Raw genomic sequence first — 22,158 nt, forward strand, 5'->3', positions numbered from 1 at the left:
CACGGTCGAGAAGCTATAAAGATCAAGAAGTGATCCTGAAACTACTTACCTTCAAGCATAACACGAGAACGTGTTCTCGTCCCGGAGTCCGCTGAAAAGAGACCATCACGGCTACACACGCTATTGATTCATTTTATAAGTCAAGTTTCAAGTTTTCTACAACTGAACATTAACAAATTCCCATCTTCCCATAACTGCAGGCACAGCTTTCGAAAGTTCAAAACCCTGCAGGGGTGTCCCAACTTAGCCCATCACAAGCTCTCAGGGTCAACGAAGGATATTCCTTCTCCCAGGAAGACCCGGTCAGACTTGGAATCCCGGTTACAAGACATTTCGACAATGGTAAAACAAGACCAGTAAAACCACCCGAATGTGCCGACAAATCCCAATAGGAGCTGCACATATCTTGTTCTCAGGGCACACCGGATAAGAAATCCGTACAACTAAAACCAACCCTCAAGTTTCCCCGAGGTGGCACTGCAAGGGGCTCTAGTTTGGACCAACACTCAGAGGAGCACTGGCCCGGTGGTTTAAAATAAAGATGACCCTTGAGTTCGCGGAACCCAAGGGAAAAAAGGCTTAGGTGGCAAAAGGTAAAACCAAGGTTGGGCCTTGCTGGAGGAGTTTTATTCAAGGCGAACTGTCAAGGGGTTCCCATTATAACCCAACCGTGTAAGGAACGCAAAATCAAGGAACATAACACCAGTATGACGGAAACTAGGGCGGCAAGAGTGGTACAAAACACCAGGCATTAGACCGAGCCTTCCACCCTTTACCAAGTATATAGGTGCATTAAAGTAAACAAGATATAATAATGATATCCCAACAATAATCATGTTCCAACAAGGAACAAACTCCATCATCACCTGCAACTGGCAACGCTATAAGAGGGGCTGAGCAAAGACGTAACATAGCCAAACAATGGTTTGCTATGACAAGGTGGGTTACAGGCTTGACATGGCAATATGGGAGGCATGATATAGCAAGGGGTACGTATCGCGACATAGCAATAGAGCGAGCAACTGGCAAGCAAAGATAGAAGTGATTTCAAGGGTATGCTCATCTTGCCTGCACAGTTCTCTGAGTTGACGTAAGCTTGATCCTCGTAAGTGTACTCAACGGGTTCCTCGATCACGTACTCGTCTCCCGGCTCTACCCAAGGCAAGAACACAAGCAAAGGAAACAACAATCAACCACGGTGCAACGCGCAAGCAAAATGATGCAAAACATGGCATGATATGCGGGATGTGATATGCAATGCATATGCATGCTCCGTAAGGAAAATAATGAACCAGGCCTCATCTTGGCAAACCAAGAGTGCTTCTGGAAAGATGAGTTGATTTCGGTCGAAATCGATATAAAGATCACCGGAATCGGATGCACGGTTTGCAAAATGGCAAGCAAAACAAGAATGGCACAATTCTGCGATTAACAGCATGATGCCATCTAGAATGCAACAAGAAACTAAGCTACCACACTCTAACATAGCAACAGAGCACATGGCAGTGATCTACTCAAGATTCTTGACAAAAGATGAACATTGAGCAGTGGCTAAATCACACAGGAGCAGGTTCAAACAAGCATGGCAAAAGTGCAAAAGATAACAGCATCAAAGACTTGGTGAAAATAACATGTCAGGAATTAACATCAGGAAGCAATGTTTAGAGAAAGATAACAACATGCTACAGGAACAGAACAAAGCAAACAAAGGCATGGCATGAATCTACTCAAAGCATATAACAAAAGTCCCTTACTGACCATAAGCCAAAAAGGATCGAAAGATATGATGGCACCCATGTAAACATAGCAAGTTTCGTTAACAGATTCAGACTTAACAGAAAACTGGACATGGCATAAACAGAATTATGAAGGCATGTTTGCGAGCTCGATTCACTCATCACAAGGCATTGCATGACAAACGAAGCATACTACTAGCAAGAAGACATGATCATGAAGCTAACCAAAGCAAGACCAAGCTCATAGCATGCATGGATCAACTACAACACCCTTGGCAAGATTGAGTCATGCTAGGGCACTCCATAAATACAAACAGGGACATCAATGCATAGAGCATAACCATATGTCAAAATCATCCTTACAGAACATACTCAAACGAAGCATGGATGTCTCTATAGCAACATGAAAACATGGCATAAAAATAACAACAGGAAAATAACAAAATCTAAGTCTCCAAAATCAGCAATATCACGAGAGCTACTTTGCATGCTTGTGCTAGTCACCACATTGATCACAAAAATACATGGCACACGGCCCTGTAAAGATGGCATGGCATAGTCCAAAACACATGTAGAGCTCATGCCCATATGCAGCACACAATAATCATGGCAAAAATGAGAAATGCTCAAGATCTGTTAAGAAACAGGAACTAATATTTTATAAAACTATTGCAACAGTCATTTGGGCATCAATATCGACTCAAACAAGCATGGTGCAGTGGAACAAAATGAAGAGCACATCCTAGTGAACATTTTGATATATGGAACGCCAAAAACGGAGCTACGCGCACATAGTTATGATGCAATGAACAGAGCTTCAGAATGTACGAAAAAAGGGGTCAACCTACGGTTCTCCCAATATGGATCTGGCGCGCGGTACGAGGTTTGTCAGAGCTGCTGGCCGTCGTGGAAGAAGGAGGCGACCGGATCTGCGCCGGGGAGGTCGTCGGGCTCCGGTGGCGACCGAGACGGCGGGGCGGTGGCGTTCGCGGGCTCCGGTGCAAGGGCGGCTCCGGTGGCTGGCGCTGCGGACCAGGGTCGCCGACGAGGGCCGATGAGGGCGCGCTGGCGAGGAGCGGGCGACGAGTAGGAGGCACGGGCGCGCGGGCACGGAGCGGCGGTGGATGAGCTCGGCGGGCCCGACGCTGGCTCGCGGACCGGCGGCGGGGACGACACGGTGGTGACACGTGGCGGCACGGGATAGGCGCGGGGTGGCGGCGATTTTCGTCCGGTGAGATCCGGACGTGTCCGGAGGTGGCGAGGGTCAAAGCTAGGGTTTCATCTGCGTGAAAAATCTGGGAGGGCACTGTAACACCCTCGATGCGACCACGTGTCGAGGCACGACTTAGAGGCATAATCGCATTGAAGGCATATGTCGCAACTTAGGCAATCTTCACAACATCCCATGTAATATAGATAATTAAAGGGGAGATAACATAGTTGGCTTACATTCGCCACGTCAATCAAGTACATAAATAACATTACATCATCCAAACACTCATGGCCCGACTACGGTGCCAAAATAAAAGATAACCCAACATGCGACACGGTCCCGATCACCCCAACTAGGCACCACTACTGATCATCAAGAAAGGAAACATAGTAACGTTGAGAGTCCTCGTCGAACTTCCACTTGAGCTCAAGCGTGTCACCTGGAGCGGAATCATCAGGCCCTGCATCGGGTGTAATAGTAATCTGTGAGCCACAGGGACTCAGCAATCTCGCACCCTCGCGATCAAGACTATTTAAGCTTATAGGTAAGGCAAGGTAAATATGTGGAGCTGCAGCAAGCGACTAGCAAATTATGGTGGCTAACCTGTACGCAAAAGAGAGCGAGAAGAGGAGGCAAAGCGCGAGCGAGAAACTAGAGAGAAACCTAGGCAACATTACTCCAACACCGTGTTCACTTCCCGGACTCCGCCGAGAAGAGACCATCACGGTAACTCACACCATTGATTCATTTTAGTTAAATTAAGGTTCAAGTTATCTACAACCGGACATTAACAAATTCCCATCTGCCCATAACTGCGGGCACGGCTTTCGAAAGTTCAAACCCCTGCAGGGGAGTCCCAACTTAGCCCATGACAAGCTCTCACGGTCAACGAAGGAATAGACCTCCTCCCGATACATTCCGATCAGACTTGGTACCTCGGTTCTTCAAGACACTTTGACAGGTTAAAACAAGACCAGCAACACAGCCCGAATGTGTCGACAAATCCCGATAGGAGCTGCACATATCTCATTCTCAGGGCACACTCAGATTGTCTTAGGTATGGGTAGGCCAGCCCAGAGTTGCCCCTGGTGGCCACCGGCAGTTGACAGGTGGACCAACACTCAGAGGAGCACTGGCCCGGGGGGGGGGGGTTTAAAATAAGATGACTCTTGGGCTCCGAAATCCCAAGGGAAAAAGAGGCTAGGTGGAAAATGGTAAAACCAAGGTTGGGCATTGCTGGAAAAGCTTTAATCAAGGCGAACTATCAAGGGGTTCCCATTATAACCCAACCGCGTAAGGAACGCAAAATCCGGGAACATAACACCGATATGACGGAAACTAGGGCGGCAAGAGTGGAACAAAACACTAGGCGAGAGGCTGAGCCTTCCACCCTTTACCAAGTATATAGATGCATTAAGATAACATGGCAATATAATGATATCCCAACAAGTAAATAATGTTCCAACAAGGAACGGTCTCCAATCTTCACCTGCAACTAGCAACGCTATAAGAGGGGCTGAGCAAAGCGGTAACATAGCCAATCAACGGTTTGCTAGGACATGGTGGGTTAGAGGTTTGACATGGCAATTTGGGAGGCTTGAAAGCAAGTGGTAGGCATCGTAGCATTGGCATAGCAAAAGAGCGAGCATCTAGCGTATGATCATCTTGCCTGCAAAGTTGTCAGAGTTGACTGGATCCACGAAAGCAAACTCAACGGGCTCCTCGTTAGCAAACTCGTCTCCTGGCTCTACCCAAACAAGACAAACAAGCAAACGGAACACAATCAACCACGTGCAAGGATCAAACAATATGATGAAAAGATGATATGCTATGCGGGATGCGATGCGGGATGCATATGCAAGATTTGACAAGGGATGCATGAACCTGGCCCCAACATGGAAATCCAAGGGTGCCACTGGAAAGATGAGATGAAATCGCTTGAAAACGATATAAAGAACGCCGGAATCGGAGTTACGGTTTGGAAATGGCAAGCAATTCAAATATGACCACGGTCTGCGATTTACAGCAAGTAGCCATCTAAATGCAATGAGATGAACAAGCTACAGCACCCAAACATGACAAAAAAATACATGGCAGGGATGCATTCATGATGCTTAACAAAAGTCTAGCACTGAGCTACGGCGAATTCATCCATTAGCAAGTTCAAACAAGCATGGTAAAAATGCATATGGTAAATAGATCTCAGACTTCGTGAAATTAACACTTGTCTGGAATTTCAGATCAGATAGCACTCTTTGGAGCAACAAAACTATATTCTACAGGACCTAAACATGGTAAAGTAAAGCATGACATGGAGATACTCAAAGAGCTTAACAAAAGTCCCTTAGTGACCTTGAGCCGAAAGGGATCAAAAAATACAATTGCAAGCATGTGAACATGGCAAAAACATAATCAGATCACAGACTTTGTGAAAACTGGAGCATGCTGAAACAGATATCAAATAGGCATGTTTACGAGCTCGATGCACTCACTACGGAGCAAGTCATGATAATTTAAGCATACACCCATCAAGAATACACAAAATGCAAGCTAGACATGGTAAGAACAATAGCATAGCATGCACGGATCAACTACAACATCCTCGGCAAAATCGCTAACAAGAAGACAATCTGCCCAGATTTACGAAGTAGCAAAAGTAGAGCTCGATTGACTCAAGCTAGGGTGCTCCATAATTGCAAACAAAGGCATGGATGGATAGAGCATTACAAGATTAACAAAACATCCTTAATTATCATCCTCAAAAGAGGCACGGATCACTAGGAAACAACATGAACATATGGCAACATGAGATAAACAACTCAAGGACTTGGTGGAAAAGCTAAGTCCCTGAAATCAACATTACCAAGTGCCTCACTTTGCAATCTTGTGCTAGTCACCACACACATCACAAAAATACATGGGTTGCACCTCTAGAAAGATGCCAAACCCTTAACAAAACATATGTAGAGCTCATGGGCATATCATGCACACATTAATCATGACAAAAAAGACAAATATCTAAATGGAGCAGCAGATCTGACAATTATCTCAATTAGCACTCTTCTAACAGCATTTCGGGCATCAAGATGAACTCAAATGAAAATGATACAATGGAATAAAATGATGTACTCTCTGAGATGAACATTTCGATATGTTATATGCCCAAAACGGAGTTACGGATGAGGAGTTACGATGCGATGAACAGGAGCAAATGAGCTAGGGTTTCGGGAAAAATTAGGTCAACCTCAAGATCCAGATCTGGATCTAGATCGGCCACTGTAGTAGTTATTGTAGCAGCTCACACCGAGGTCGCCGGAAATGGCCGCGGTGGTGGCTAGACTTGACGGGGAAGAAGGGCGGCGAGGCGGGTGGTGGTTGGCCGGCGAGGAGGAAGCGGCGCGGCGGGCGGTAGTCGGTGGCGGAGCAGGCGGAGTGGGGCGCGGCGTCGTCAGCGGTCGCCGTCGTCGGGGAAGACCGGCGACGAGACGGCGGGCGGCGGCGCAAGGGAGGACCGGGCGGCACGGATCCGGTCTCCCCGCGGGCTCGGGCGGCGGCGTTGGATGGGCCGCGGGGGCCGGTTGCGGGCTCTCCGGGCCCGGCGGCACGGCAAAGTGGGCACCAAGCGGCGGCGAACCAGGCGATGACATGTGGCGGCGGAGGGTGGAAACGGACTAGTCCGGTGGCGGATTTTTTGTCCGGCCGCGAGGAGAAGAAGGGAGTTAGGGTTTCGCCCGTGAGTTTCGGAGGGGGGTCTATATATAGGCATAGAGGGAGCTAGGAGAGTCCAAATGAGGTGCGGTTTTCGGCCACGTGATCGTGATCAAACGCTCTAGATGATGGAGAGGGTTTAGGTGGGTTTTGGGCCAAATTGGAGGGGCATTGGACTGCAACACACACGAGGCCTTTACGGTCCCTCGGTTAACCGTTGGAGTATCAAACGAAGTCCAAAAGATACGGAACTTGACAGACAGTCTACCAGTAGTAAACCAAGGCCGCTTGGCAAGTCTCAGTCCAATCCGGAAATGTTTAATCCCCACACATGAAAGAAAGGTAGAAATGACAACCGGAGGAGAACGAAGCGCCGGAATGCAAAACAGACAACGGGGAAAATGCTCGAATGCATGAGATGAACACGTATGCAAATGCAATGCACATGATGACATGATATGAGATGCATGACAACAATAACAACACACGGAGACAAAGACCCGAACCCGAGAAAATAAAATAACTTAAGGCCGGAAACGGCAAGAGTTGGAGTACATATAGGGTAAATCACATCCGGGGTGTTACAACACTCCACCACTATGAAAGGATCTCGTCCCTAGATCTAGGACTGAAAGAACTCCGGGTACTCAGAATGGAGGTGATCCTCGCGTTCCCAGGTAGCTTCACGGTCGGAATGGTGTGACCATTTGACTTTGAGGAATTTCATTGACTTGTTGCGAGTCTTGCATTCAGTCTCTTCGAGAATAGCAACTGGGTGCTCACGATAGGAGAGATCTTCTTGGAGCTCAATGTCCTCGAAGTTGAAGATGCGGTCAGGAGTCTTGAAGCACTTTCGGAGCTGAGAGACATGGAACACGTCATGCACATTTGCAAAGTTTGAAGGAAGCTCGAGTTGGTAGGCGAGATCGCCTCTCTTGCTGACAATCTTGAAAGGTCCCACGTATCTGGGGGCAAGCTTCCTTTTCATACCGAAGCGATGAGTACCTTCATAGGAGAGATGCGGAGGTATACATGATCTCCGATCTCGAAAGCCAAATCACGGTGCTTATTGTCATAGTAGCTCTTCTGGCGGGATTGGGCTGCTTTGAGGTTATCTCGAATGACTTTGCACATTTCCTCTGCCTCTGTGATTAAGTCATTACCCAAAAGCTGACGTTCACCGATTTCAGACCAGTTGAGGGGTACGGCACTGCCTGCCATACAGAATTTCAAATGGGGCCTTGGCCGAACTTGCTTGAAAACTGTTGTTGTAGGAGAATTCAGCATAAGGAAGACAATCCTCCCACTTCATGCCGAAGGAGATCACACAAGCCCTGAGCATATCTTCAAGAATCTGGTTGACACGCTCGACTTGACCACTAGTTTGAGGATGGAAAGTTGTGCTGAAGCGGATGTTGGTGCCCATGGCCTTCTGAAAAGAATCCCAAAACTTGGAGGTAAATATGATGCCACGGTCTGAAGAGATCACTTGTGGAATACCATGCAGAGAGACAATTCGAGAGGTATAGAGTTCCGCCAATTGAGATGTAGTGATCGACTCTTTGATAGGCAGAAAGTGAGCCACTTTGGTGAGTTTGTCGATGACAACGAATATAGCATCATTGCCACGTTTGGACTTTGGAAACCCAGTCACGAAGTCCATTTCAATGTGGTCAAACTTCTATTCTGGAATGGAAAGAGGTTGGAGGAGACCAGTGGGCCTTTGGTGTTCTGCCTTCACTCTTCTGCAGACATCACACTCATTCATGAATTGAGCAATCTCGCGCTTCATTCGTGTCCACCAATAAGCCTGCTTAAGGTCCTGATACATCTTCGTGCTCCCAGGGTGGATGGAGAGGAGAGAATTGTGAGCCTCGTTCATGATCACTTTACGAAGGTCACCTTTGGGTACAACAATACGATCCTCGAAGAAGAGAGTGTCCTTGTCATCAAGGCGGTAGAACTTGTACTTGGGTTGACTCTTGGCAATCCCAATCTTCACCTTTTTCACCATAGCATCAAGAAGCTGGGCTTGGCGAATCTGGTCTTCCAAGGTAGGAGAGACTTGAAGGTTGGCGAGGAACCTTGAGGAATAACTTGCAGATTAGTTTGCGAAAAGCTTCACAAAGCTCGGGTTGATAAGGCTTGAGAATCAGGCTGTTGCAATAAGCCTTTCTGCTCAATGCGTCAGCAATCACATTGGCCTTGCCTGGAGTATACTCGATACTCGGATTATACTCTTGAATCATTTCGACCCATCGAGTCTGCCTGAGGTTGAGATTAGGCTGAGTGAAGATGTACTTGAGACTCTTGTGGTCAGTGAAGATGTCCACTTTTCTTCCCAATAAGAGATGTCTCCAAGTCAAAAGAGCATGCACAACTGCCGCCAACTCAAGATCATGAGTGGGGTAGTTCTTCTCATTGGGCTTCAACTGGCGAGAGGTATAAGCAACAACTTTCTTCTCTTGCATCAACACTGCACCAAGACCTTGGAGAGAGGCATCACAAAAGACCTCGTACGGCTTGGATTCATCAGGCGGAGTCAGAACTAGAGCAGTGATCAATTTCTCTTTCAAAGTGTTGAAAGCAATGTCACACTCCGGAGACCAAACGTACTTGACGTGCTTCTGGAGAAGATTTGAGAGAGGCTTCGCGATCTTAGAAAAGTTTTCAACGAATCTTCGGCAATATCTTGCGAGACCGAGGAAGCTACGGAGTTGCTTCATGTTCTGAGGAGGTTCCCAATTCATAATTGCAGACACCTTCTCAGGATTCACCGCAATGCCCTTGGTAGAGATGATATGACCAAGATAAAGAACCTCATCGAGCCAAAATTCGCACTTGGAGAACTTGGCGTAGAACTTGTGTTCCCTCAACTTATCGAGTACCAAACGCAAATGCTTGGCATGATCTTCCTTGTTCTTCGAGAAAACCAGGATGTCGTTGAGATAGACCAAAACGAAGTCATTGGTGTAGGCATTGAAGATGAAGTTCATCATGCGAGAGAAAGTCGGAGGAGCATTGACGAGGCCAAAAGACATGACAGTGTATTCATATGAACCATAGCTTGTCCTGAAAGCCGTCTTGGGAATATCTTGCTCACGGATTCGAATCTGATGATAACCCATACGGAGATCAAGCTTGGAGAATACTTGAGCATCTTTGAGTTGTTCGAACAGCTCATTGATGTTGGGAAGTGGGTATTTGTTCTTGATGGTCTTCTTGTTCAATGGACGGTAATCAACACAAAGTTGGTCCGTTCCATCCTTATTCTTGACAAAAAGAACACCACAACCCCACGGAGAAGAACTAGGCTGGATGAGACCCATTCTCTCTTGAATATCGAGTTGCTTCTTCAGCTCCTTCAACTCTTCAGGTCCGAGCTTGTAAGGACGTTTGCACACTGGTTCCGTGCCAGGCTCAAGATCAATGACGAATTCAACTGGCCCGTGCAGAGGCATTCCTGGAAGCTCTTCTAGAAAGACGTCTTGATATTCGCAAACGACTGGAATTTGCGAGATGGCATCGAGTTCACCCTTCTCACTGAGAGAAAACAGACGGATGGTATCATCACGAGCGGCAAAGACAATTACATCCTCAGACGAATGAGTCAATTGAATCTGCCTGGCTGCACAGTCAAGATGTGCCTTGTGCTTAGAAAGACAATCCATTCTGAGAATAAGATCAATATCTGAGTCGCCAAGAACCGTTGGAGAAGCCAGAAACTTGTAGTCACCCAAGGTGATAGTAACATCCGGAGCAATGGAGTTAGCATGCATGCGCCTACCGGGAGAGACAACTGCTAATGGACTAGGCAAAATTTGCAAAGCCAAACCATGCTTAGATGAAAACGGTCTCGAGATGAAACAATGCGATGCACCCGTGTCAAAAAGAACTTTTGCAGGAACATCGTTAACAGGAAGGTTACCCATGATGACATCTGACGAATCCTCTGCCTGAGCTGCGTTCATCAAGTTGACCTTGGCGTGCTTGGGGTTATGCTTGACCACAGCTGTACTTGCCCATCTGACAGGAGGATGAGGAGGAAGACGCCTCTGGTTGAGACACTTGTTGGCACAGTGATCCTTCTGTTGGCACTTGTTGCACGTGACCTCTGAAAGCGGACGGTGATACGGAGCACTCAATCTTGGAGCTTGAGACGAAGTTTTGTTCTGAAAGCCGGGGTGGGGGGGGGGGGAAGATCCACTGCCACCTTTGCTCTTCTGCTGATACGGCTGACGAAATGGAGGAGGAGGAAGCCAATACTTCTGCTGCTTGGCCACTTGAGTAGAGGAAGAAGGAGTAGCCTCTCTGACTCGCTTCTTGGAAGCATCACACCTCAATTGAGCAGCCTCTTGCTTCAGTGCCATGTTGTAGAACTCATCGTATCTCAAGGGCTCGAAGAGAACAAGAGCTAGCTGAATTTCTTCTCTGAGACCACCCCTGAACTGGTATATCATCCTCTTCTCATCAGGTACGTCCTGCTTGGCAAAGTGGGCGAGCTTCTGGAACAACTTGTTGTAATCATAGACAGACAAAGAGCCTTGCTTCAGGTTGCGGAATTCCTCACGCTTGCTTTCAACCACGCTCTGAGGAATATGATGAGCTCTGAAATCTTGACGGAATTCATACCAGGTAATAGCACGTCCACCTCTGGAATCCTTGTACTGCTGAAACCATTCTGCAGCTTGGTCTTTGAGTTGGAAGGAAGCGAACTTTACAAAGTCCTCAGTCCTGACGTTACTGCACTCGAAATGCTTGCACAGATCCACGAGCCAATCGTCAGCATCGGTTGCCTCAACACAATTGCTGAAAGTCTTTGGCCCGTTAGCAAGGAACTGGTTGAGTGTAGCAAAGTGATTCTGATTGTTGCCTTGGTTCCCTTGGTTGCCTTGATTGCGCTCTTGAAGAATTTGCATGATCAACTGTGTGTTTGCATTGGTTGCGGCCATCACAGCTTGCCATGCCTCCGGAGGAGGGGGAGGTGGTGTCGGATCTTGATTCTGATTCTGATTGGTGCTCTTAGTGGGAGCCATCCTAAAGAGGTTGATCACCGTTAGCACATAGACAGATAAAATGAAGCTGAATCCAACGGAATGAAAATTGCAACATATAGTCTTCGCATCCGAACAAAATGAACGAATGCATTCCTCTTGAAATGGTCACATATCCATAAATTGAGAAGCCACTTAGAATTTAGGTAGAGAAATAAATCAACAATGTACGGATCAAGAACGAATACTCGGTAAGAAATCCCAATCTCAAATCAAATATCCGTGGAAGAAGAACTAGAGCTACGAGAATTCCCACCTATGAAACTCCCGAACCTTTCCGGTTATGCAATCAGGTGTTGGGGATACAGGGGAAGCATAATATCTCACCCAAACTAGCAAGTCCTACATCCAGCTGTATCCATCCTTCAACACATAACCGAGAAAAACTTCGGAAACTATCTACCTCAACCTTCGAAAAGCATCCGTTATACAAGTTATGGCGATACTCCCGAACTCCCGCCCCAGTACTGGGTGGCGTCGAGGTTATCTCACCAACGAACAGCATAAAAGAGATTTTCGATGTCGGCGTACTAAACTCAGGTATTCCAGAACTACACCGATAAAATTATGACGACAACACCTCAGAGCTCAACTCCCCGGGACACTTCCACAAAACCCCTGACAGGAGGCACCAAGACAATTTTCTCGTCATAAAACCATCGGAACGATTCCAAGATACCCGCGTGATCCTAATTTTTTTAATGAAATTTGAGAAGAGAAGAGTCAAAACTCTACGTCAGGATGCCTTACCAGAGCAATGAGGAGACTGGGAAGTAAAAAAGAATTCCAAAACTCTCCGATATATAATTCCTAAATGACTCAAAACATTTTTCTAGACACAACTCGGCCGCTAAAAACGATCAAGCAATGGGGCTCCTAAGGTCGGGGATGGCTCTGATACCAACTTGTAACACCCTCGATGCGACTATATCTCCCACGTGTCGAGGCACGACTTAGAGGCATAATCGCATTGAAGGCATATGTCGCAAGTTAGGCAATCTTCACAACATCCCATGTAATATAGATAATAAAAGGGGAGATAACATCGTTGGCTTACACTCGCCACGTCAATCAAGTACATAAATAACATTACATCATCCAAACACTCATGGCCCGACTGCGGTGTCAAAATAAAAGATAACCCAACATGCGACACGGTCCCGATCACCCCAAATGGGCACCACTACTGATCTTCAGGAAAGGAAACATAGTAACGTTGAGAGTCCTTGTTGAACTCCCACTTGAGCTCAAGCGCGTCACCTGGAGCGGAACCATCACGATAACTCACACCGTTAATTCATTTTAGTTAAACTAAGATTCAAGTTATCTACAACCGGACATTAACAAATTCCCATCTGCCCATAACCACGGGCACGACTTTCGAAAGTTCAAATCCCTGCAGGGGAGTCCCAACTTAGCCCATGACAAGCTCTCACGGTCAACGAAGGAATAGACCTCCTCCCAAAACATTTCGATCAGACTCGGTACCTCGGTTCTTCAAGACACTTCGACAGGTTAAAACAAGACCAGCAACACCGCCCGAATGTGCCGACAAATCCCGATAGGAGCTGCACATATCTCATTCTCAGGGCACACTCAGATTGTCTTAGGTACAGGTAGCCAAGCCCAGAGTTTTCCCCTGGTGGCCACCAGCACCTGACAGGTGGACCAACACTCAGAGGAGCACTGGCCCGGGGGGGTTTAAAATAAGATGACCCTTGGGCTCCGGAAACCCAAGGGAAAAAGAGGCTAGGTGGCAAATGGTAAAACCAAGGTTGGGCATTGCTGGAAAAGTTTTAATCAAGGCGAACTATCAAGGGGTTCCCATTATAACCCAACCGCGTAAGGAACGCAAAATCCGGGAACATAACACCGATATGACGGAAACTAGGGCGGCAAGAGTGGAAGAAAACACTAGGCGAGAGGCCGAGCCTTCCACCCTTTACCAAGTATATAGATTCCTTAAGATAACATGGCAATATAATGATATCCCAACAAATAATAATGTTCCAACAAGGAATGGTCTCCAATCTTCACCTGCAACTAGCAACGCTATAAGAGGGGCTGAGCAAAGCGGTAACATAGCCAATCAATGGTTTGCTAGGACATGGTGGGTTAGAGGTTTGACATGGCAATTTGGGAGGCTTGAAAGCAAGTGGTAGGCATCGTAGCATTGGCATAGCAAAAGAGCGAGCATCTAGCAAAGCAAAGATAGTAGTGATTTCGAGGGTATGATCATCTTGCCTGCAAAGTTGTCAGAGTTGACTGGATCTTCGAAAGCAAACTCAACGGGCTCCTCATTAGCGAACTCGTCTCCCAGCTCTACCCAAACAAGACAAACAAGCAAACGGAACACAATCAACCACGTGCAAGGATCAAACAATATGATGCAAAGATGGTATGCTATGCGGGATGCGATGCGGGATGCATATGCAAGATTTGACAAGGAATGCATGAACCTGGCCCCAACTTGGAAATCCAAGTGTTCCACTGGAAAGATGAGATGAAATTGCTTGAAAACGATATAAAGAACGCCAGAATCGGAGTTACGGTTTGGAAATGGCAAGCAATTCAAATATGACACCGGTCTGCGATTTACAGCAAGTAGCCATCTAAATGCAAAGAGATGAACAAGCTATAGCACCCAAACATGACAAAACAATACATGGCAGGGATGCATTCATGATGCTTAACAAAAGTCTAGCACTGAGCTACGGCCAATTCATCCATTAACAGGTTCAAACAAGCATGGCAAAAATGCATATGATAAACAGATCTCAGACTTAGTGAAATTAACACTTGTCTGGAATTTCAGATTAGATAGCACTCTTCGGAGCAACAAAACTATATGCTACAAGACCTGAACATGGCAAAGTAAAGCATGGCATGGAGCTACTCAAAGATCTTAAAAAAAGTCCCTTAGTGACCTTGAGCCAAAAGGGATCATAAAATACAATTGCAAGCATGTGAACATGGCAAAAACATAATCAGATCACAGACTTTGTGAAAACTGGAGCATGCTGAAACATATATCAAGTAGGCATGTTTACGAGCTCGATGCACTCACTACGGAGCAAGTAATGATAATCTAAGAATACACCCATAAAGAATACACAAAAGTCAAGCTATACATGGTAAGAACAATAGCATAGCATGCACGGATCAACTACAACATCCTTGGCAAAATCGCTAACAAGTAGACAATCTGCCCAGATTTATGAAGTAGCAAAAGTAGAGCTTGATTGACTCAAGCTAAGGTGCTCCATAATTGGAATCAAAGGCATGGATGGACATAGAATTACAAGATTAACAAAACATCCTTAATGATCATCCTCAAAAGAGGCACGAATCACTAGGAAACAACATGAGATAAACAGCTCAAGGACTTAGTGGAAAAGCTAAGTCCCTGAAATCAGCATTACCAAGGGCCTCACTTTGCAAGCTTGTGCTAGTCACCACACACATCACAAAAATACATGGGTTGCACCTCTGGAAAGATGGCAAAACCCTTAACAAAACATATGTAGAGCTCATGGGCATATCATGCACACATTAATCATGATAAAAAAAGACAAATATCTAAATGGAGCAGCAGATCTGACAATTATCTCAAGTAGCACTCTTCTAACAGCATTTCGGGCATCAAGATGAACTCAAATGAAAATGATGCAATGGAATGAAATGATGTACTCTCTGAGGTGAACATTTTGATATGTTATATGCCCAAAACGGAGTTACGGATGAGGAGTTACGATGCGATGAACAGGAGCAAATGAGCTAGGGTTTCGGGCAAAATTAGGTCAACCTCAAGATCCAGAACCGGATCTAGATCGGCCACTATAGCAGTTACTGTAGCAGCTCGCACTGAGGTCGCCGGAAATGGCCGCGGTGGTGGCCGGACTTGACGGGGAAGAAGGGCGGCGAGGCGGGTGGTGGCCGGCCGGCGACGAGGAAGCGGCGCGGCGGGCGGTCGCCGGCGGCGGAGCAGGCGGAGTGGGGTGCGGCGTCGTCGGCGGGCGCCGGCATCGGGGAAGACCGGCGACGAGACGGCGGGCGGCGGCGCAAGGGAGGACCGGGCGGCGCGGATCCGGTCTCCCCGCGGGCTCGAGCGGCGGCGTTGGATGGGCCGCGGGGGCCGGTTGTGGGCTCTCCAGGCCCGGCGGCGCGGGGAAGTGGGCACCGAGCGGTGGCGAACCAGGCGATGACACGTGTTGGTGGAGGGTGGAAACGGGCGTGTCCGGCGGCGGAATTTTTGTCCGGTCGCGAGGAGAGGAAGAGGGTTAGGGTTTCGCCCGTGAATTTCGGAGGGGGGGGGGTCTTTATATAGGCATAGAGGGAGCTAGGAGAGTCCAAATGAGGTGCGGTTTTCGGTCACACGATCGTGATCGAACGCTCTAGATGATGGAGAGGGTTTAGGTGGGTTTTGGGCCTAATTGGAGGGGTGTTGGACTGCAACACACACAAGGCCTTTACGGTCCCTCGGTTAACCGTTGGAGTATCAAACGACGTCCAAAAGATACGGAACTTGACAGACAGTCTACCGGTAGTAAACCAAGGATGCTTGGCAAGTCTCGGTTCAATCTGGAAATGTTTAATCCCCACACACAAAAGAAAGGTAGAAATGACCACCGGAGGAGAACGAAGCGCCAGAATGCAAAATGGACAACGGGGAAAATGCTCGAATGCATGAGATGAACACGTATGCAAATGCAATGCACATGATGACATGATATGAGATGCATGACAACGATAACAACACACAGAGACAAAGACCCAAACCCGAGAAAATAAAATAACGTAAGGCCAGAAACGGCAAGAATTGGAGTACATATAGGCTAAATCACATCCGGGGTGTTACAGGTACATATTTATAGGTAGAGGGAGCTAGGAGAGTCCAAATGAGGTGCGGTTTTCGGCCACGCGATCATGATCGAACGGCCGAGAGGATGGAGGGGGTTTGGATGGGTTATTGTGCCACTTTGGAGGGTGTTGGGCTGCAACACACACGAGGCCTTTAATGTTCCCCAGTTAACCGTTGGAGTATCAAACGAACTCTAAATGGCACGAAACTTGACAGGCAGTCTACCGGTGGTGTACCAAGGCCCCTTGGCAAATCTCGGTCCATTACAAGAATGTTTAACACCCACTCACAAAAATAGACAAAAGGGGGCGCCGGAGGACATAGGAGTGTCGGAATGCAAAACGGACAACGGGGAAAAAGCTCGGATGCATGAGACGAACACGTATGCAAATGTGATGTACATGATGACATGATATGAAATGCATGACATGAGAAAAATGCAAAACAAAGACAAAACCAAACCACGGGGGAATATCATAACTTAGAGCCGAAACTGGCAAGAGTTGGAGTACAATTAAGGTAAGTTACATCCGGGGTGTTACAAACACCTTATCATCTCTTCCCCCAGCAGCCTGAACAATGATGGTGTAGATGCTCAGGAACTCTGCCTGGTTTAGTCCCGTCATACTTCTCGGGTATCACCGGCTTGAACGTGTGGACGGTTGGCCTGTGGACTTGCCGTAGCTCGCGTGTAAAGGCAGGGTAGCCGACCTCGAAAGGTAGGCACCTGCCAACATCGAGTGCAGGCCTGTCGACGTTGAGGCTGCCGCACCCGTCGGTCTGGCGGGGGTCGTGGAGAGGTCATCCCAGGACGACGCGCGGGTCTCCCCGTCGGCTTTCTTCCAGGGTCCGCCATTGGCCCGGACATGGTCGACGGTCGGAAGAGGCCATCAAGAAGTCACCGGGGTATTGTTCTTGGCGCGTCCCCGCCTGGTGCCGTGGTGGGGACTACACGGTACGGACAAGCCCCTGCGTTTGGCCAGCAGTACAAGCAATCGTCGTCACTTGGGTAGGTCGTGGTAGGCCGGGGTGTCGCGAGCCCCCAGCCTCAGCGAAACCGAGCAGACTCTGGATGGTGGCACGCAATTCATCCATTTGCTCGGCTGCTGGTGGGAACCTTAGTAGAAGTTGGGCCCGCGCCATAGCCTCCGTGGTTGTGCTTGGCATGGAAGTTGATGACCTCGACCGCACCGTCACCTCCTGACGGTGCCTGCGGTGGTGGCGCGCCCGCGCTGCGGCGGAGTGGCCATCTGGGCAGCGGGGTCGCGCTGTGATGGCGCTCGAGGGTCCGCGGCTCCGTCGATGGGACGAGGGGAAGTAAGTGGAGTCACCCTCCCGTCTACACCTTGCGGAGCTTGAGCGTCTACACGCTGCTGAAGTTGTTCTCCTCCAACGCCTTCAGCCCCCGTGCCCGCCACAGGGGAGTGGCGATGGTGCCACCTTCTCATGCCACGCCCCCAGCAGTGCTCACATCCTCACTTGTCCCCGACCCCGACGACATCTGGGGCCACAGGTGTCTGTTCCTTCGAGGTAGACGGCTGGGACGAAAGGCCGGACTTCTTCATCTTAGGCGCCACGGTCGATGGTGTCGTCAAAGATGAAGATGGCAATGAAGATGACGCGTTGCGCACGCTTTCAGTTTCGCACGCGCGAGCCCCCTACCTGGCGCGCCAAAGATGTCGTGGGATATTCGCGGCCACCTATGGGACCGAGCGGCCCCTTGCTGGTTTTGAGGGGGATGTCGCGTTGCACAAAGATCATACTAGCGCATGGCAGCACGGCAGAGAGTACACAAGCAATTTACCCAGGTTCGGGCCGCCGCGAGGCGTAAAACCCTACTCCTGCTTTGGTGGATTGATGGTGGAAATGAACGTGGTGGTGCGTGGTACACTTGTCCAACAAGGCTTGCCTCAAGGCTACGATGACCACAAGCGTATGGTGGCTTGGGTTTTATTGAGTTTCCAAACCTCCAACCCTCTCCTATGGTTGCCATGGGCCTCCTTTTATAGATTAAGGGGTCACCACAGTGGCAAACCAGTCATTACCCACTAATATGATAGCAAACAGTGCTATCATACCTAACTCTACGGGCTGCCAAGGTGCATTAAATGCACCACTCAATGTCACATCACTAGCTGCCCGGCATGGCCTGCCGAGCATATCTTGCCAGCCTCGCTACTGTTCTCTTGACACATCGCTGGACGGGTTTCACCTACGGGTTTCTTCTATAGGAGATGGCTGGCATGTGGCGAAAGCTGCCACTTAATCACCTTGCGGCTTGACACCGCACTGATTGACCACGCGGGTCATTCTTAAGTGGTTGGCGGGGTGGTTCAGGCCCCGCAATCCCCGGCAGGTGCTGCCGGGGAGTCTTGGCTGCTTGCTTCTGGTGGTGGCCTGGCCCTTGCCGGGCTCGTCTTCCCGGCGAGGGAGGCCCTTCTCTTGCTTATACCCCATCCCTTTGACTCGATCTTGATCTCTCTAAGCAGCATGTTGATTCTTCCTGTCTCTTGGTTCTTCAACCTCTGACTTAGCTGGTGTTCCAATCTTGATCTTCTTCCTGTATAGCACATCCCTCCTCCTCCGGACCCTGACGTGGTGGGACCCGCTGTGAGGGAGGAGGAACGGGGCGAGGTCGAGGTCGCCGTGGTGCTCGAGGAGGAGGAGGGCAGGGCGCCGCCTTGGCTACACCCGCACCTGCGGCTGCTCCACTAATGGAAGGCCACGTCGGGGAACAATCTCGGTAGTTTATCATCAGGTTGTCCAAACCCTTGTCTGGCCATCTTAGCCTCCCAACTCCTTTTGCGTGGGAGATGGAGCTCGAACAACCACGCGCGCAGAGGTTGCACATGAGGGGATGTGGGAATGGCGGTCTGCGGGTCAATGTTGATTTCCCGGCCCCTCATGTGATGTACCTCTGTTGTGGTTGGAAGAACTTCGCCCGTGCCCATGGCTTCTCGGAGGGGCACGTTCTCCAGTTCAAATTAATGGAGAGTGGCCTACTCTCTGTCAAGATATTAGGGTGCTGCGCAGAGCTCTATCAACGACGAAAGCTCCTCCTCGAGCGAAAGCAACAAGGACGACTGTTGGTGTCAAAACTGGCGGATCTCGGGTAGGGGGTCCCAAACTGTGCGTCTAGGCCGGATGGTAACAGCAGGCAGGGGACACAATGTTTTACCCAGGTTCGGGCCCTCTTGATGGAGGTAAAACCCTACGTCCTACTTGATTAATATTGATTATATGGATAGTACAAGAGTAGATCTACCGCGAGATCAGAGAGGCTAAACCCTAGAAGCTAGCCTATGGTATGATTGTATGTTGTGGTTGTTGTACCCTACGGACTAAAACCCTTCGGTTTATATAGACACCGGAGAGGGTTATGGTTACACAAGGTCAGTTAAAAGGAGGAGATATCCATATCTGTATTGCCTAGCTTGCCTTCCACGCCAAGTAGAGTCCCACCCGGACACGAGACGAAGTCTTCAATCTTGTATCTTCATAGTCTAACAATCCGGCCAATGGAGATAGTCCAGCTATAAGGAGACCCCCTAATCCATGACTCCCTTAGTAGCCCCTGAACCAGGCTTCAATGATGATGAGTCCGGCGCGCAGTATTGTCTTCGGCATTGCAAGGCGGGTTCCTTCTCCGAATACATCACAGAAGAATTTGAATACGAGGATAGTGTCCGACCCTGCAAAATAAGTTCCACATACCACCGTAGAGAGAATAATATTTTTGCAAATCTAATTTGCTGACTTTTTTTGGCAGCATGACGTTATGTCATGGCCCGGTGATTATTCGAACCGTTTTTCTTCAACCAGCTCCACACATAACGCGAGGCGGTTTCTTGACACGTCTTGTCAAAGCAGAGATCGTGTTCCCCCAATTACGGGATCCTCATTACTATGGTCGTGGGTAACCCAACCCTGTCTAGGACTCCTAGATTATAGGCAAGTCCCAAACGGCTACGGAGAGGACGCTTGCTATTCACCCTCTTTATAAAGGGACAAGGTTTTCGCTTTTTCCCTCTCGTGCTCAATCGAACCCCTCCCCCGCCTCAAGTCCTAACACCCAAAGCCCAGGTCAGGTGCTCTGGATCTTCAATCATGTCCGGATCCAGCCTTCAAGGCCGGTGGATGCCCTCCTCCGTCACGGAAGAGGATATCAACAAGTTGAGGGAGGCCAGATACCTGACCACCGATGTTTCGCATCGGCTGCCTGCTCGAGGGCAGGTTGTCCCCACTCCCAAACCCGACGAGAACGTCGTGTTCGTCTCCCACTTCCTCCGAGGTCTAGGCATCACTCTGGATCCCTTTGTCAGGGGTCTGATGTTCTATTACGGGCTAGATTTCCATGATCTAGCTCCGTACTCCTTTCTCCACAACTCGACTTTTATTGTCGTGTGTGAGGTCTTCCTCCGCATTACCCCTCACTTCGGCCTGTGGCTCAAGACCTTTGAAGTGAAGCTGAAGATGATCGAGGGGCAACATGCAGCGTGCGGAGGCGCATCAATAGGCAAGATGGCAGGAGCTCCGTGGCCGAAAGGTTCCTTTCGAGAGGTGTCCGAATTATGGCAACGGGAGTGGTTTTACGTCACGGCTCCCAGAAGTGCCAAGTGGGCGGCTGCCCCCGCTTTCCGCTCGGGCCCCCCACCACAACTGATGTCATGGATTAGCACAGGTCTGAGTTGGGGTCCAGCCAAGGACGTGCCTATACTGCAAAGCTGCATTCAAGATCTCTTCGAGGGAGATTTTAATTTGGTTGTGGTAATGCAAGTTATGCTAGTTCGTCGAGTCCAGCCTTGCAAACGCTGACCCCTTCGCTTATGGGAGTTCAACCCAGAAGGACCGCGTGCCATTCAAAGTTTCCTCGGCCTGACGCACGAGGAGATGTACAAGTCATTCTTCGGACCTCAAATAGAGTGTCTGGATACTACCGAGGATGTGGGCCTGAGCAGTAACCCCGCCGCCGAACAAGTAAGAAATCCTCTAGCCGAACACACTGTCTTTTATTCATGAAGTTATTTCTGAGAGTTCGCTCTTTGACTAGGACTGGCTAACAAAGGCGAAGATGATTCGGTGTTCGGCCCCCCTCCCTGAGGGTTTGGAAAATCCGGTTTTGGAAAAGATGCTCGAGCTCGCACCTTGCCCGGAGCCCTCGAAGGAAGATACAGGGGGGAATAATATGGGCGGAAGTGGGCCCCCATCGCTGCGAGTTCCAACCGAGGGAATGAGCGGCTCCATAAAGGAGGATAACCGAGGGAGGAAGAGGACTACTTCCGAGGATCCGGAAGCCGAGGCCTCCAAACGGGAGAAGAAGTCTCCAACAGAGGGTCCTGCCTTGGGGGGTGCTCTAGCCGCACAAAGTCCGCGGGGGGATCATCCCTCCAACCAGTCGTAAGTGATCCAGAAAATACTTTAATAGTGAAGGTATACCATCTTTCTTCTCAGAAAATAACCACCGCATATATCTTGCAGTTCGGGCCTTAGCCCCTCTCAGCTAAGCTCGTCTTCAGGGGATCTTCTTCCGGAGATGATGGAGAGCGAAACGCCTCCCCCGGACTCCGCCGCTCAAGAAGCGGGCGA

Source organism: Triticum urartu, chromosome 4 (genome assembly GCF_003073215.2).
Source record: "Triticum urartu cultivar G1812 chromosome 4, Tu2.1, whole genome shotgun sequence".
NCBI classification, from domain to species: Eukaryota; Viridiplantae; Streptophyta; class Magnoliopsida; order Poales; family Poaceae; genus Triticum; species Triticum urartu.